Genomic DNA, 19,428 nt, shown 5'->3' with positions numbered 1-19,428 from the left:
ATAGGGATACAGAAACACCGTGGCCCCTTTCTCTGAGATAACTCTGCACTAGTGCGAGCCGCAAATGCCACTTCCAGCTTAGCTGTGCAGAAGAAGAACAACAAGAAGAAGAAATATCTCGAAATATGTCCGTCAGGCCACTTCCCTTGAGATAAATCTGCAAATATCTCGGAAACGAAGCGAGCTATGGCAAAATGTTAAGAGACGTTTTTTGTAGAGAATTAAGTTTCCTACTTTTTATCTTCTATGATATTTTTTGGTCAGATGCGTAGTTCTCGAGATATATCAAGATATTTAAAAGTTCCGAAGCTGCACCAACATAGTAGAGGTACAGAAACACCGTGGCCTCTTTCTTTGAGATAACTCTGCACTATTGCGAGCTGCAAATGCCACTTCGAGCTTAGCTGTGCAGAAGAAGAACAACAAGAAGAAGAAATATCTCGAAATATGTCCGTCAGACCCCTTCCCTTGAGATGAATCTGCAAATATCTCGGAAACGAAGCGAGCTATGGCAAAACGTTAAGAGACCTTTTTTGTAGAGAATAATATTTCCTACAATTTACGTTCTATGATATTTTTTGATCAGAAGCGTAGTTTTCGAGATATATCGAGATATTTAAAAGTTCCGAAGCCGCACCAACATAATAGAGATACAGAAACACCGTGGCCCCTTTCTTTGAGATAACTCTGCACTATTGCGAGCCGCAAATGCCACTTCCAGCTCAGCTGTGCAGAAGAAGAACAACAAGAAGAAGAAATATCTCGAAATATGTCCGTCAGGCCCCTTCCCTTGAGGTAAATATGCAAATATCTCGGAAACGAAGCGAGCTATGGCAAAATGTTAAGAGACCTTTTTTGTAGACAATTAGGTTTCCTACTTTTTATGCTCTATGATATTTTTTGATCAGATGCGTAGTTCTCGAGATATATCAAGATATTTAAAAGTTCCTAAGCCGCACCAACATAATAGAGATACAGAAACACCGTGGCCCCTTTCTTTGAGATAACTCTGCACTATTGCGAGCTGCAAATGCCACTTCCAGCTTAGCTGTGCAGAAGAAGAACAACAAGAAGAAGAAATATCTCGAAATATGTCCGTCAGGCCCCTTCCCTTGAGATAAATCTGGAAATATCTCGGAAACGAAGAGAGCTATGGCAAAATGTTAAGAGACCTTTTTTGTAGAGAATTAATTTTCCTACTTTTCATGTTCTATGATATTTTTTGATCAGATGCGTAGTTCTCGAGATATATCAAGATATTTAAAAGTTCCGAAGCCGCACCAACATAATAGAGATACAGAAACACCGTGGCCCCTTTCTTTGAGATAACTCTGCACTATTGCGAGCTGCAAATGCCACTTCCAGCTTAGCTGTGCAGAAGAAGAACAACAAGAAGAAGAAATATCTTGAAATATGTCCGTCAGGCCCCTTCCCTTGAGATATATCTGCAAATATCTCGGAAACGAAGCGAGCTATGGCAAAATGTTAAGAGACCTTTTTTGTCGAGAATTATGTTTCCTACAATTTATGTTCTATGATATTTTTTGATCAGAAGCGTAGTTTTCGAGATAAATCGAGATATTTAAAAGTTCCGAAGCCGCACCAACATAATAGAGATACAGAAACACCGTGGCCCCTTTCTTTGAGATAACTCTGCACTATTGCGAGCTGCAAATGCCACTTCCAGCTTAGCTGTGCAGAAGAAGAACAACAAGAAGAAGAAATATCTCGAAATATGTCCGTCAGGCCCCTTCCCTTGAGATAAATCTGGAAATATCTCGGAAACGAAGAGAGCTATGGCAAAATGTTAAGAGACCTTTTTTGTAGAGAATTAAGTTTCCTACTTTTTACGTTCTATGACATTTTTTGATCAGATGCGTAGTTCTCGAGATATATCAAGATATTTAAAAGTTCCGAAGCCGCACCAACATAATAGAGATACAGAAACACCGTGGCCCCTTTCTTTGAGATAACTCTGCACTATTGCGAGCTGTAAATGCCACTTCCAGCTTAGCTGTGCAGAAGAAGAACAACAAGAAGAAGAAATATCTTGAAATATGTCCGTCAGGCCCCTTCCCTTGAGATATATCTGCAAATATCTCGGAAACGAAGCGAGCTACGGCAAAATGTTAAGAGACCTTTTTTGTCGAGAATTATGTTTCCTACAATTTATGTTCTATGATATTTTTTGATCAGAAGCGTAGTTTTCGAGATATATCGAGATATTTAAAAGTTCCGAAGCCGCACCAACATAATAGAGATACAGAAACACCGTGGCCCCTTTCTTTGAGATAACTCTGCACTATTGCGAGCTGGAAATGCCACTTCCAGTTTAGCTGTGCAGAAGAAGAACAACAAGAAGAAGAAATATCTCGAAATATGTCCGTCAGGCCCCTTCCCTTGAGATAAATCTGCAAATATCTCGGAAACGAAGCGAGCTATGGCAAAATGTTAAGAGACCTTTTTTGTAGAGAATTAAGTTTCCTACTTTTTATCTTCTATGATATTTTTTGATCAGATGCGTAGTTCTAGAGATATATCAAGATATTTAAAAGTTCCGAAGCCGCACCAACATAATAGAGATACAGAAACACCGTGGCCCCTTTCTTTGAGATAACTCTGCACTATTGCGAGCTGCAAATGCCACTTCCAGCTTAGCTGTGCAGAAGAAGAACAACAAGAAGAAGAAATATCTCGAAATATGTCCGTCAGGCCCCTTCCCTTGAGATAAATCTGCAAATATCTCGGAAACGAAGAGAGCTATGGCAAAATGTTAAGAGACGTTTTTTGTAGAGAATTAAGTTTCCTACTTTTCATGTTCTATGATATTTTTTGATCAGATGCGTAGTTCTCGAGATATATCAAGATATTTAAAAGTTCCGAAGCCGCACCAACATAATAGAGATACAGAAACACCGTGGCCCCTTTCTTTGAGATAACTCTGCACGATTGCGAGCTGGAAATGCCACTTCCAGTTTAGCTGTGCAGAAGAAGAACAACAAGAAGAAGAAATATCTCGAAATATGTCCGTCAGGCCCCTTCCCTTGAGATAAATCTGCAAATATCTCGGAAACGAAGCGAGCTATGGCAAAATGTTAAGAGACCTTTTTTGTAGAGAATTAAGTTTCCTACTTTTTATCTTCTATGATATTTTTTGATCAGATGCGTAGTTCTAGAGATATATCAAGATATTTAAAAGTTCCGAAGCCGCACCAACATAATAGAGATACAGAAACACCGTGGCCCCTTTCTTTGAGATAACTCTGCACTATTGCGAGCTGCAAATGCCACTTCCAGCTTAGCTGTGCAGAAGAAGAACAACAAGAATAAGAAATATTTCGAAATATGTCCGTCAGGCCCCTTCCCTTGAGATAAATCTGCAAATATCTCGGAAACGAAGCGGGCTACGGCAAAATGTTAAGAGACCTTTTTTGTAGAAAATTAGGTTTCCTACTTTTTATGTTCTATGATATTTTTTGATCAGATGCGTAGTTCTCGAGATATATCAAGATATTTAAAAGTTCCGAAGCCGCACCAACATAATAGAGATACAGAAACACCGTGGCCCCTTTCTTTGAGATAACTCTGCACTATTGCGAGCTGCAAATGCCACTTCCAGCTTAGCTGTGCAGAGGAAGAAGAACAAGAAGAAGAAGTATATCGAAATATGTCCGTCAGGCCCGTTCCTTTGAGCTGAATCTGCAAATATCTCGGAAACGAAGCGAGCTATGGCAAAATGTTAAGAGACGTTTTTTGTAGTGAATTATGTTTCCTACAATTTATGATCTATGATATTTTTTTATCAGAAGCGTAGTTTTCGAGATATATCGAGATATTTAAAAGTTCCGAAGCCGCACCAACATAGTAGAGATACAGAAACACCGTGGCTCCTTTCTTTGAGATAACTCTGCACTAGTACGAGCCGCAAATGCCACTTCCAGCTTAGCTGTGCAGAAGAAGAACAACAAGAAGAAGAAATATCTCGAAATATGTCCGTCAGGCCCCTTCCCTTGAGATAAATCTGCAAATATCTCGGAAACGAAGCGAGCTATGGCAAAATGTTAAGAGACCTTTTTTGTAGAGAATTAAGTTTCCTACTTTTTATGTTCTATGATATTTTTTGATCAGATGCGTAGTTCTCGAGATATATCAAGATATTTAAAAGTTCCGAAGCCGCACCAACATAATAGAGATACAGAAACACCGTGGCCCCTTTCTTTGAGATAACTCTGCACTATTGCGAGCTGCAAATGCCACTTCCAGCTTAGCTGTGCAGAAGAAGAACAACAAGAAGAAGAAATATCTCGAAATATGTCCGTCAGGCCCCTTCCCTTGAGATAAGTCTGCAAATATCTCGGAAACGAAGCGAGCTATGGCAAAATGTTAAGAGACCTTTTTTGTAGAGAATTAAGTTTCCTACTTTTTATCTTCTATGATATTTTTTGATCAGATGCGTAGTTCTAGAGATATATCAAGATATTTAAAAGTTCGGAAGCCGCACCAACATAATAGAGATACAGAAACACCGTGGCCCCTTTCTTTGAGATAACTCTGCACTATTGCGAGCTGCAAATGCCACTTCCAGCTTAGCTGTGCAGAAGAAGAACAACAAGAATAAGAAATATTTCGAAATATGTCCGTCAGGCCCCTTCCCTTGAGATAAATCTGCAAATATCTCGGAAACGAAGCGAGCTACGGCAAAATGTTAAGAGACCTTTTTTGTAGAAAATTAGGTTTCCTACTTTTTATGTTCTATGATATTTTTTGATCAGATGCGTAGTTCTCGAGATATATCAAGATATTTAAAAGTTCCGAAGCCGCACCAACATAATAGAGATACAGAAACACCGTGGCCCCTTTCTTTGAGATAACTCTGCACTATTGCGAGCTGCAAATGCCACTTCCAGCTTAGCTGTGCAGAAGAAGAACAACAAGAAGAAGAAATATCTGGAAATATGTCCGTCAGGCCCCTTCCCTTGAGATAAATCTGCAAATATCTCGGAAACCAAGCGAGCTATGGCAAAATGTTAAGAGACCTTTTTTGTAGAGAATTAAGTTTCCTACTTTTTATGTTCTATGATATTTTTTGATCAGATGCGTAGTTCTCGAGATATATCCAGATATTTAAAAGTTCCGAAGCGGCACCAACATAATAGAGATACAGAAACACCGTGGCCCCTTTCTTTGAGGTAACTCTGCACTATTGCGAGCTGCAAATGCCACTTCCAGCTTAGCTGTGCAGAAGAAGAACAACAAGAAGAAGAAACATCTCGAAATATGTCCCTCAGGTCCCTTCCCTTGAGATAAATCTGCAAATATCTCGGAAACCAAGCGAGCTATGGCAAAATGTTAAGAGACCTTATTTGTAGAGAATTAAGTTTCCTACTTTTTATGTTCTACGATATTTTTTGATCAGATGCGTAGTTCTCGAGATATATCAAGATATTTAAAAGTTCCGAAGCCGCACCAACATAATAGAGATACAGAAACACCGTGGCCCATTTCTTTGAGATAACTCTGCACTATTGCGCGCTGCAAATGCCACTTCCAGCTTAGCTGTGCAGAAGAAGAACAACAAGAAGAAGAAATATCTCGAAATATGTCCGTCAGGCCCCTTCCCTTGAGATAAATCTGCAAATATCTCGGAAACGGAGCGAGCTATGGCAAAATGTTAAGAGACCTTTTTTGTAGAGAATTATGTTTCCTACAATTTACGTTCTCTGATATTTTTTGATCAGAAGCGTAGTTTTCGAGATATATCAAGATATTTAAAAGTTCCGAAGCCGCACCAACATAATAGAGATACAGAAACACCGTGGCCCCTTTCTTTGAGATAACTCTGCACTATTGCGCGCTGCAAATGCCACTTCCAGCTTAGCTGTGCAGAAGAAGAACAACAAGAAGAAGAAATATCTCGAAATATGTCCGTCAGGCCCTTTCCCTTGAGATAAATCTGCAAATATCTCGGAAACGAAGCGAGCTATGGCAAAATGTTAAGAGACCTTTTTTGTAGAGAATTAAGTTTCCTACTTTTTACGTTCTATGACATTTTTTGATCAGATGCGTAGTTCTCGAGATATATCAAGATATTTAAAAGTTCCGAAGCCGCACCAACATAATAGAGATACAGAAACACCGTGGCCCCTTTCTTTGAGATAACTCTGCACTATTGCGAGCTGTAAATGCCACTTCCAGCTTAGCTGTGCAGAAGAAGAACAACAAGAAGAAGAAATATCTTGAAATATGTCCGTCAGGCCCCTTCCCTTGAGATAAATCTGGAAATATCTTGGAAACGAAGCGAGCTATGGCAAAATGTTAAGAGACCTTTTTTGTAGAGAATTAATTTTCCTACTTTTCATGTTCTATGATATTTTTTGATCAGATGCGTAGTTCTCGAGATATATCAAGATATTTAAAAGTTCCGAAGCCGCACCAACATAATAGAGATACAGAAACACCGTGGCCCCTTTCTTTGAGATAACTCTGCACTATTGCGCGCTGCAAATGCCACTTCCAGCTTAGCTGTGCAGAAGAAGAACAACAAGAAGAAGAAATATCTCGAAATATGTCCGTCAGGCCCCTTCCCTCGAGATAAATCTGCAAATATCTCGGAAACGAAGCGAGCTATGGCAAAATGTTAAGAGACCTTTTTTGTAGAGAATTAAGTTTCCTACTTTTTATGTTCTATGATATTTTTCGATCAGAGGCGTAGTTCTCGAGATATATCAAGATATTTAAAAGTTCCGAAGCCGCACCAACATAATAGAGATACAGAAACACCGTGGCCCCTCTCTTTGAGATAACTCTGCACGATTGCGAGCTGGAAATGCCACTTCCAGTTTAGCTGTGCAGAAGAAGAACAACAAGAAGAAGAAATATCTCGAAATATGTCCGTCAGGCCCCTTCCCTTGAGATAAATCTGCAAATATCTCGGAAACGAAGCGAGCTATGGCAAAATGTTAAGAGACCTTTTTTGTAGAGAATTAAGTTTCCTACTTTTTATCTTCTATGATATTTTTTGATCAGATGCGTAGTTCTAGAGATATATCAAGATATTTAAAAGTTCCGAAGCCGCACCAACATAATAGAGATACAGAAACACCGTGGCCCCTTTCTTTGAGATAACTCTGCACTATTGCGAGCTGCAAATGCCACTTCCAGCTTAGCTGTGCAGAAGAAGAACAACAAGAATAAGAAATATTTCGAAATATGTCCGTCAGGCCCCTTCCCTTGAGATAAATCTGCAAATATCTCGGAAACGAAGCGGGCTACGGCAAAATGTTAAGAGACCTTTTTTGTAGAAAATTAGGTTTCCTACTTTTTATGTTCTATGATATTTTTTGATCAGATGCGTAGTTCTCGAGATATATCAAGATATTTAAAAGTTCCGAAGCCGCACCAACATAATAGAGATACAGAAACACCGTGGCCCCTTTCTTTGAGATAACTCTGCACTATTGCGAGCTGCAAATGCCACTTCCAGCTTAGCTGTGCAGAGGAAGAAGAACAAGAAGAAGAAGTATATCGAAATATGTCCGTCAGGCCCGTTCCTTTGAGCTGAATCTGCAAATATCTCGGAAACGAAGCGAGCTATGGCAAAATGTTAAGAGACGTTTTTTGTAGTGAATTATGTTTCCTACAATTTATGTTCTATGATATTTTTTTATCAGAAGCGTAGTTTTCGAGATATATCGAGATATTTAAAAGTTCCGAAGCCGCACCAACATAGTAGAGATACAGAAACACCGTGGCTCCTTTCTTTGAGATAACTCTGCACTAGTACGAGCCGCAAATGCCACTTCCAGCTTAGCTGTGCAGAAGAAGAACAACAAGAAGAAGAAATATCTCGAAATATGTCCGTCAGGCCCCTTCCCTTGAGATAAATCTGCAAATATCTCGGAAACGAAGCGAGCTATGGCAAAATGTTAAGAGACCTTTTTTGTAGAGAATTAAGTTTCCTACTTTTTATGTTCTATGATATTTTTTGATCAGATGCGTAGTTCTCGAGATATATCAAGATATTTAAAAGTTCCGAAGCCGCACCAACATAATAGAGATACAGAAACACCGTGGCCCCTTTCTTTGAGATAACTCTGCACGATTGCGAGCTGGAAATGCCACTTCCAGTTTAGCTGTGCAGAAGAAGAACAACAAGAAGAAGAAATATCTCGAAATATGTCCGTCAGGCCCCTTCCCTTGAGATAAGTCTGCAAATATCTCGGAAACGAAGCGAGCTATGGCAAAATGTTAAGAGACCTTTTTTGTAGAGAATTAAGTTTCCTACTTTTTATCTTCTATGATATTTTTTGATCAGATGCGTAGTTCTAGAGATATATCAAGATATTTAAAAGTTCCGAAGCCGCACCAACATAATAGAGATACAGAAACACCGTGGCCCATTTCTTTGAGATAACTCTGCACTATTGCGAGCTGCAAATGCCACTTCCAGCTTAGCTGTGCAGAAGAAGAACAACAAGAAGAAGAAATATCTCGAAATATGTCCGTCAGGCCCCTTCCCTTGAGATAAATCTGCAAATATCTCGGAAACGAAGCGAGCTATGGCAAAATGTTAAGAGACCTTTTTTGTAGAGAATTATGTTTCCTACAATTTACGTTCTCTGATATTTTTTGATCAGAAGCGTAGTTTTCGAGATATATCAAGATATTTAAAAGTTCCGAAGCAGCACCAACATAATAGAGATACAGAAACACCGTGGCCCCTTTCTTTGAGATAACTCTGCACTATTGCGCGCTGCAAATGCCACTTCCAGCTTAGCTGTGCAGAAGAAGAACAACAAGAAGAAGAAATATCTCGAAATATTTCCGTCAGGCCCTTTCCCTTGAGATAAATCTGCAAATATCTCGGAAACGAAGCGAGCTATGGCAAAATGTTAAGAGACCTTTTTTGTAGAGAATTAAGTTTCCTACTTTTTATGTTCTATGATATTTTTTGATCAGATGCGTAGTTCTCGAGATATATCAAGATATTTAAAAGCTCCGAAGCTGCACCAACATAATAGAGGTACAGAAACACCGTGGCCCCTTTCTTTGAGATAACTCTGCACTATTGCGAGCTGCAAATGCCACTTCCAGCTTAGCTGTGCAGAAGAAGAACAACAAGAAGAAGAAATATCTGGAAATATGTCCGTCAGGCCCCTTCCCTTTAGATAAATCTGCAAATATCTCGGAAACCAAGCGAGCTATGGCAAGATGTTAAGAGACCTTATTTGTAGAGAATTAAGTTTCCTACTTTTTATGTTCTACGATATTTTTTGATCAGATGCGTAGTTCTCGAGATATATCAAGATATTTAAAAGTTCCGAAGCCGCACCAACATAATAGAGATACAGAAACACCGTGGCCCCTTTCTTTGAGATAACTCTGCACGATTGCGAGCTGGAAATGCCACTTCCAGTTTAGCTGTGCAGAAGAAGAAGAAATATCTCGAAATATGTCCATCGGGACCCTTCCCTTGAGATAAATCTGCAAATATCTCGGAAACGAAGCGAGCTATGGCAAAATGTTAAGAGACCTTATTTGTAGAGAATTAAGTTTCCTACTTTTTATGTTCTACGATATTTTTTGATCAGATGCGTAGTTCTCGAGATATATCAAGATATTTAAAAGTTCCGAAGCCGCACCAACATAATAGAGATACAGAAACACCGTGGCCCCTTTCTTTGAGATAACTCTGCACTATTGCGAGCTGCAAATGCCACTTCCAGCTTAGCTGTGCAGAAGAAGAACAACAAGAAGAAGAAATATCTGGAAATATGTCCGTCAGGCCCCTTCCCTTGAGATAAATCTGCAAATATCTCGGAAACCAAGCGAGCTATGGCAAAATGTTAAGAGACCTTTTTTGTAGAGAATTAAGTTTCCTACTTTTTATGTTCTATGATATTTTTTGATCAGATGCGTAGTTCTCGAGATATATCCAGATATTTAAAAGTTCCGAAGCGGCACCAACATAATAGAGATACAGAAACACCGTGGCCCCTTTCTTTGAGGTAACTCTGCACTATTGCGAGCTGCAAATGCCACTTCCAGCTTAGCTGTGCAGAAGAAGAACAACAAGAAGAAGAAACATCTCGAAATATGTCCCTCAGGCCCCTTCCCTTGAGATAAATCTGCAAATATCTCGGAAACCAAGCGAGCTATGGCAAAATGTTAAGAGACCTTATTTGTAGAGAATTAAGTTTCCTACTTTTTATGTTCTACGATATTTTTTGATCAGATGCGTAGTTCTCGAGATATATCAAGATATTTAAAAGTTCCGAAGCCGCACCAACATAATAGAGATACAGAAACACCGTGGCCCCTTTCTTTGAGATAACTCTGCACTATTGCGAGCTGCAAATGCCACTTCCAGCTTAGCTGTGCAGAAGAAGAACAACAAGAAGAAGAAATATCTCGAAATATGTCCGTCAGGTCCGTTCCTTTGAGATAAATCTGCAAATATCTCGGAAACGAAGCGAGCTATGGCAAAATGTTAAGAGACGTTTTTTGTAGTGAATTATGTTTCCTACAATTTATGTTCTATGATATTTTTTTATCAGAAGCGTAGTTTTCGAGATATATCGAGATATTTAAAAGTTCCGAAGCCGCACCAACATAGTAGAGATACAGAAACACCGTGGCTCCTTTCTTTGAGATAACTCTGCACTAGTACGAGCCGCAAATGCCACTTCCAGCTTAGCTGTGCAGAAGAAGAACAACAAGAAGAAGAAATATCTCGAAATATGTCCGTCAGGCCCCTTCCCTTGAGATAAGTCTGCAAATATCTCGGAAACGAAGCGAGCTATGGCAAAATGTTAAGAGACCTTTTTTGTAGAGAATTAAGTTTCCTACTTTTTATCTTCTATGATATTTTTTGATCAGATGCGTAGTTCTAGAGATATATCAAGATATTTAAAAGTTCCGAAGCCGCACCAACATAATAGAGATACAGAAACACCGTGGCCCCTTTATTTGAGATAACTCTGCACTATTGCGAGCTGCAAATGCCACTTCCAGCTTAGCTGTGCAGAAGAAGAACAACAAGAATAAGAAATATTTCGAAATATGACCGTCAGGCCCCTTCCCTTGAGATAAATCTGCAAATATCTCGGAAACGAAGCGGGCTACGGCAAAATGTTAAGAGACCTTTTTTGTAGAAAATTAGGTTTCCTACTTTTTATGTTCTATGATATTTTTTGATCAGATGCGTAGTTCTCGAGATATATCAAGATATTTAAAAGTTCCGAAGCCGCACCAACATAATAGAGATACAGAAACACCGTGGCCCCTTTCTTTGAGATAACTCTGCACTATTGCGAGCTGCAAATGCCACTTCCAGCTTAGCTGTGCAGAGGAAGAAGAACAAGAAGAAGAAGTATATCGAAATATGTCCGTCAGGCCCCTTCCCTTGAGATAAATCTGCAAATATCTCGGAAACGAAGCGAGCTATGGCAAAATGTTAAGAGACCTTTTTTGTAGAGAATTATGTTTCCTACAATTTACGTTCTCTGATATTTTTTGATCAGAAGCGTAGTTTTCGAGATATATCAAGATATTTAAAAGTTCCGAAGCCGCACCAACATAATAGAGATACAGAAACACCGTGGCCCCTTTCTTTGAGATAACTCTGCACTATTGCGCGCTGCAAATGCCACTTCCAGCTTAGCTGTGCAGAAGAAGAACAACAAGAAGAAGAAATATCTCGAAATATTTCCGTCAGGCCCTTTCCCTTGAGATAAATCTGCAAATATCTCGGAAACGAAGCGAGCTATGGCAAAATGTTAAGAGACCTTTTTTGTAGAGAATTAAGTTTCCTACTTTTTATGTTCTATGATATTTTTTGATCAGATGCGTAGTTCTCGAGATATATCAAGATATTTAAAAGCTCCGAAGCTGCACCAACATAATAGAGGTACAGAAACACCGTGGCCCCTTTCTTTGAGATAACTCTGCACTATTGCGAGCTGCAAATGCCACTTCCAACTTAGCTGTGCAGAAGAAGAACAACAAGAAGAAGAAATATCTGGAAATATGTCCGTCAGGCCCCTTCCCTTGAGATAAATCTGCAAATATCTCGGAAACCAAGCGAGCTATGGCAAGATGTTAAGAGACCTTATTTGTAGAGAATTAAGTTTCCTACTTTTTATGTTCTACGATATTTTTTGATCAGATGCGTAGTTCTCGAGATATATCAAGATATTTAAAAGTTCCGAAGCCGCACCAACATAATAGAGATACAGAAACACCGTGGCCCCTTTCTTTGAGATAACTCTGCACGATTGCGAGCTGGAAATGCCACTTCCAGTTTAGCTGTGCAGAAGAAGAAGAAATATCTCGAAATATGTCCATCGGGACCCTTCCCTTGAGATAAATCTGCAAATATCTCGGAAACGAAGCGAGCTATGGCAAAATGTTAAGAGACCTTATTTGTAGAGAATTAAGTTTCCTACTTTTTATGTTCTACGATATTTTTTGATCAGATGCGTAGTTCTCGAGATATATCAAGATATTTAAAAGTTCCGAAGCCGCACCAACATAATAGAGATACAGAAACACCGTGGCCCCTTTCTTTGAGATAACTCTGCACTATTGCGAGCTGCAAATGCCACTTCCAGCTTAGCTGTGCAGAAGAAGAACAACAAGAAGAAGAAATATCTGGAAATATGTCCGTCAGGCCCCTTCCCTTGAGATAAATCTGCAAATATCTCGGAAACCAAGCGAGCTATGGCAAAATGTTAAGAGACCTTTTTTGTAGAGAATTAAGTTTCCTACTTTTTATGTTCTATGATATTTTTTGATCAGATGCGTAGTTCTCGAGATATATCCAGATATTTAAAAGTTCCGAAGCGGCACCAACATAATAGAGATACAGAAACACCGTGGCCCCTTTCTTTGAGGTAACTCTGCACTATTGCGAGCTGCAAATGCCACTTCCAGCTTAGCTGTGCAGAAGAAGAACAACAAGAAGAAGAAACATCTCGAAATATGTCCCTCAGGCCCCTTCCCTTGAGATAAATCTGCAAATATCTCGGAAACCAAGCGAGCTATGGCAAAATGTTAAGAGACCTTATTTGTAGAGAATTAAGTTTCCTACTTTTTATGTTCTACGATATTTTTTGATCAGATGCGTAGTTCTCGAGATATATCAAGATATTTAAAAGTTCCGAAGCCGCACCAACATAATAGAGATACAGAAACACCGTGGCCCCTTTCTTTGAGATAACTCTGCACTATTGCGAGCTGCAAATGCCACTTCCAGCTTAGCTGTGCAGAAGAAGAACAACAAGAAGAAGAAATATCTCGAAATATGTCCGTCAGGTCCGTTCCTTTGAGATAAATCTGCAAATATCTCGGAAACGAAGCGAGCTATGGCAAAATGTTAAGAGACGTTTTTTGTAGTGAATTATGTTTCCTACAATTTATGTTCTATGATATTTTTTTATCAGAAGCGTAGTTTTCGAGATATATCGAGATATTTAAAAGTTCCGAAGCCGCACCAACATAGTAGAGATACAGAAACACCGTGGCTCCTTTCTTTGAGATAACTCTGCACTAGTACGAGCCGCAAATGCCACTTCCAGCTTAGCTGTGCAGAAGAAGAACAACAAGAAGAAGAAATATCTCGAAATATGTCCGTCAGGCCCCTTCCCTTGAGATAAGTCTGCAAATATCTCGGAAACGAAGCGAGCTATGGCAAAATGTTAAGAGACCTTTTTTGTAGAGAATTAAGTTTCCTACTTTTTATCGTCTATGATATTTTTTGATCAGATGCGTAGTTCTAGAGATATATCAAGATATATAAAAGTTCCGAAGCCGCACCAACATAATAGAGATACAGAAACACCGTGGCCCCTTTATTTGAGATAACTCTGCACTATTGCGAGCTGCAAATGCCACTTCCAGCTTAGCTGTGCAGAAGAAGAACAACAAGAATAAGAAATATTTCGAAATATGACCGTCAGGCCCCTTCCCTTGAGATAAATCTGCAAATATCTCGGAAACGAAGCGGGCTACGGCAAAATGTTAAGAGGCCTTTTTTTGTAGAAAATTAGGTTTCCTACTTTTTATGTTCTATGATATTTTTTGATCAGATGCGTAGTTCTCGAGATATATCAAGATATTTAAAAGTTCCGAAGCCGCACCAACATAATAGAGATACAGAAACACCGTGGCCCCTTTCTTTGAGATAACTCTGCACTATTGCGCGCTGCAAATGCCACTTCCAGCTTAGCTGTGCAGAAGAAGAACAACAAGAAGAAGAAATATCTCGAAATATGTCCGTCAGGCCCCTTCCCTCGAGATAAATCTGCAAATATCTCGGAAACGAAGCGAGCTATGGCAAAATGTTAAGAGACCTTTTTTGTAGAGAATTAAGTTTCCTACTTTTTATGTTCTATGATATTTTTCGATGAGAGGCGTAGTTCTCGAGATATATCAAGATATTTAAAAGTTCCGAAGCCGCACCAACATAATAGAGATACAGAAACACCGTGGCCCCTCTCTTTGAGATAACTCTGCACGATTGCGAGCTGGAAATGCCACATCCAGTTTAGCTGTGCAGAAGAAGAACAACAAGAAGAAGAAATATCTCGAAATATGTCCGTCAGGCCCCTTCCCTTGAGATAAATCTGCAAATATCTCGGAAACGAAGCGAGCTATGGTAAAATGTTAAGAGACCTTTTTTGTAGAGAATTAAGTTTCCTACTTTTTATCTTCTATGATATTTTTTGATCAGATGCGTAGTTCTAGAGATATATCAAGATATTTAAAAGTTCCGAAGCCGCACCAACATAATAGAGATACAGAAACACCGTGGCCCCTTTCTTTGAGATAACTCTGCACTATTGCGAGCTGCAAATGCCACTTCCAGCTTAGCTGTGCAGAAGAAGAACAACAAGAATAAGAAATATTTCGAAATATGTCCGTCAGGCCCCTTCCCTTGAGATAAATCTGCAAATATCTCGGAAACGAAGCGGGCTACGGCAAAATGTTAAGAGACCTTTTTTGTAGAAAATTAGGTTTCCTACTTTTTATGTTCTATGATATTTTTTGATCAGATGCGTAGTTCTCGAGATATATCAAGATATTTAAAAGTTCCGAAGCCGCACCAACATAATAGAGATACAGAAACACCGTGGCCCCTTTCTTTGAGATAACTCTGCACTATTGCGAGCTGCAAATGCCACTTCCATCTTAGCTGTGCAGAGGAAGAAGAACAAGAAGAAGAAGTATATCGAAATATGTCCGTCAGGCCCGTTCCTTTGAGCTGAATCTGCAAATATCTCGGAAACGAAGCGAGCTATGGCAAAATGTTAAGAGACGTTTTTTGTAGTGAATTATGTTTCCTACAATTTATGTTCTATGATATTTTTTTATCAGAAGCGTAGTTTTCGAGATATATCGAGATATTTAAAAGTTCCGAAGCCGCACCAACATAGTAGAGATACAGAAACACCGTGGCTCCTTTCTTTGAGATAACTCTGCACTAGTACGAGCCGCAAATGCCACTTCCAGCTTAGCTGTGCAGAAGAAGAACAACAAGAAGAAGAAATATCTCGAAATATGTCCGTCAGGCCCCTTCCCTTGAGATAAATCTGCAAATATCTCGGAAACCAAGCGAGCTATGGCAAAATGTTAAGAGACCTTTTTTGTAGAGAATTAAGTTTCCTACTTTTTATGTTCTACGATATTTTTTGATCAGATGCGTAGTTCTCGAGATATATCAAGATATTTAAAAGTTCCGAAGCCGCACCAACATAATAGAGATACAGAAACACCGTGGCCCATTTCTTTGAGATAACTCTGCACTATTGCGAGCTGCAAATGCCACTTCCAGCTTAGCTGTGCAGAAGAAGAACAACAAGAAGAAGAAATATCTCGAAATATGTCCGTCAGGCCCCTTCCCTTGAGATAAATCTGCAAATATCTCGGAAACGAAGCGAGCTATGGCAAAATGTTAAGAGACCTTTTTTGTAGAGAATTATGTTTCCTACAATTTACGTTCTCTGATATTTTTTGATCAGAAGCGTAGTTTTCGAGATATATCAAGATATTTAAAAGTTCCGAAGCCGCACCAACATAATAGAGATACAGAAACACCGTGGCCCCTTTCTTTGAGATAACTCTGCACTATTGCGCGCTGCAAATGCCACTTCCAGCTTAGCTGTGCAGAAGAAGAACAACAAGAAGAAGAAATATCTCGAAATATTTCCGTCAGGCCCTTTCCCTTGAGATAAATCTGCAAATATCTCGGAAACGAAGCGAGCTATGGCAAAATGTTAAGAGACCTTTTTTGTAGAGAATTAAGTTTCCTACTTTTTATGTTCTATGATATTTTTTGATCAGATGCGTAGTTCTCGAGATATATCAAGATATTTAAAAGCTCCGAAGCTGCACCAACATAATAGAGGTACAGAAACACCGTGGCCCCTTTCTTTGAGATAACTCTGCACTATTGCGAGCTGCAAATGCCACTTCCAGCTTAGCTGTGCAGAAGAAGAACAACAAGAAGAAGAAATATCTGGAAATATGTCCGTCAGGCCCCTTCCCTTGAGATAAATCTGCAAATATCTCGGAAACCAAGCGAGCTATGGCAAGATGTTAAGAGACCTTATTTGTAGAGAATTAAGTTTCCTACTTTTTATGTTCTACGATATTTTTTGTTCAGATGCGTAGTTCTCGAGATATATCAAGATATTTAAAAGTTCCGAAGCCGCACCAACATAATAGAGATACAGAAACACCGTGGCCCCTTTCTTTGAGATAACTCTGCACGATTGCGAGCTGGAAATGCCACTTCCAGTTTAGCTGTGCAGAAGAAGAAGAAATATCTCGAAATATGTCCATCGGGACCCTTCCCTTGAGATAAATCTGCAAATATCTCGGAAACGAAGCGAGCTATGGCAATATGTTAAGAGACCTTATTTGTAGAGAATTAAGTTTCCTACTTTTTATGTTCTACGATATTTTTTGATCAGATGCGTAGTTCTCGAGATATATCAAGATATTTAAAAGTTCCGAAGCCGCACCAACATAATAGAGATACAGAAACACCGTGGCCCCTTTCTTTGAGATAACTCTGCACTATTGCGAGCTGCAAATGCCACTTCCAGCTTAGCTGTGCAGAAGAAGAACAACAAGAAGAAGAAATATCTGGAAATATGTCCGTCAGGCCCCTTCCCTTGAGATAAATCTGCAAATATCTCGGAAACCAAGCGAGCTATGGCAAGATGTTAAGAGACCTTATTTGTAGAGAATTAAGTTTCCTACTTTTTATGTTCTACGATATTTTTTGATCAGATGCGTAGTTCTCGAGATATATCAAGATATTTAAAAGTTCCGAAGCCGCACCAACATAATAGAGATACAGAAACACAGTGGCCCCTTTCTTTGAGATAACTCTGCACTACTGCGAGCTGCAAATGCCACTTCCAGCTTAGCTGTGCAGAAGAAGAACAACAAGAATAAGAAATATGTCCGTCAGGCCCCTTCCCTTGAGATAAATCTGCAAATATCTCGGAAACGAAGCGAGCTACGGCAAAATGTTAAGAGACCTTTTTTGTAGAAAATTAGGTTTCCTACTTTTTATGTTCTATGATATTTTTTGATCAGATGCGTAGTTCTCGAGATATATCAAGATATTTAAAAGTTAAGAAGCCGCACCAACATAATAGAGATACAGAAACACCGTGGCCCCTTTCTTTGAGATAACTCTGCACTATTTCGAGCTGGAAATGCCACTTCCAGTTTAGCTGTGCAGAAGAAGAACAACAAGAAGAAGAAATATCTCGAAATATGTCCGTTAGGCCCCTTCCCTTGAGATAAATCTGCAAATATCTCGGAAACGAAGCGAGCTATGGCAAAATCTTAAGAGACCTTTTTTGTAGAGAATTAAGTTTCCTACTTTGTATGTTCTATGATATTTTTTGATCAGACGCGTAGTTCTCGAGATATATCAAGATATTTAAAAGTTCCGAAGCCGCACCAACATAATAGAGATACAGAAACACCGTGGCCCCTTTCTTTGAGATAACTCTGCACTATTGCGAGCTGTAAATGCCACTTCCAGCTTAGCTGTGCAGAAGAAGAACAACAAGAAGAAGAAATATCTCGAAATATGTCCGTCAGGCCCCTTCCCTTGAGATAAATCTGCAAATATCTCGGAAACGAAACGAGCTATGGCAAAATGTTAAGAGACCTTTTTTGTAGAGAATTAAGTTTCCTACTTTTTATGTTCTATGATATTTTTTGATCAGATGCGTAGTTCTCGAGATATATCAAGATATTTAAAAGTTCCGAAACCGCACCAACATAATAGAGATACAGAAACACCGTGGCCCCTTTCTTTGAGATAACTCTGCACTATTTCGAGCTGGAAATGCCACTTCCAGTTTAGCTGTGCAGAAGAAGAACAACAAGAAGAAGAAATATCTCGAAATATGTCCGTTAGGCCCCTTCCCTTGAGATAAATCTGCAAATATCTCGGAAACGAAGCGAGCTATGGCAAAATCTTAAGAGACCTTTTTTGTAGAGAATTAAGTTTCCTACTTTGTATGTTCTATGATATTTTTTGATCAGACGCGTAGTTCTCGAGATATATCAAGATATTTAAAAGTTCCGAAGCCGCACCAACATAATAGAGATACAGAAACACCGTGGCCCCTTTCTTTGAGATATCTCTGCACTATTGCGAGCTGCAAATGCCACTTCCAGCTTAGCTGCGCAGAAGAAGAACAACAAGAAGAAGAAATATCTCGAAATATGTCCGTCAGGCCCCTTCCCTTGAGATATATCTGCAAATATCTCGGAAACGAAGCGAGCTATGGCAAAATGTTAAGAGACCTTTTTTGTAGAGAATTATGTTTCCTACAATTTATGTTCTATGATATTTTTTGATCAGATGCGTAGTTCTCGAGATATACCAAGATATTTAAAAGTTCCGAAGCCGCACCAACATAATAGAGATACAGAAACACCGTGGCCCCTTTCTTTGAGATAGATCTGCAAATATCTCGGAAACGAAGCGAGCTATTGCAAAATGTTAAGAGACCTTTTTTGTAGAGAATTGAGTTTCCTACTTTTTATGTTCTATGATATTTTTTGATCAGATGCGTAGTTCTCGAGATATATCAAGATATTTAAAAGTTAAGAAGCCGCACCAACATAATAGAGATACAGAAACACCGTGGCCCCTTTCTTTGAGATAACTCTGCACTATTGCGAGCTGCAAATGCCACTTCCAGCTTAGCTGTGCAGAAGAAGAACAACAAGAAGAAGAAATATCACGAAATATGTCCGTTAGGCCCCTTCCCTTGAGATAAATCTGCAAATATCTCGGAAACGAAGCGAGCTATGGCAAAATGTTAAGAGACCTTTTTTGTAGCGAATTAAGTTTCCTACTTTTTATGTTCTATGATATTTTTTGATCAGATC

This window comes from Osmia lignaria, unplaced genomic scaffold, assembly GCF_051020975.1.
Source record: "Osmia lignaria lignaria isolate PbOS001 unplaced genomic scaffold, iyOsmLign1 scaffold0001, whole genome shotgun sequence".
Taxonomy (NCBI): Eukaryota; Metazoa; Arthropoda; class Insecta; order Hymenoptera; family Megachilidae; genus Osmia; species Osmia lignaria.
This window is presented reverse-complemented; position numbering follows the sequence as displayed.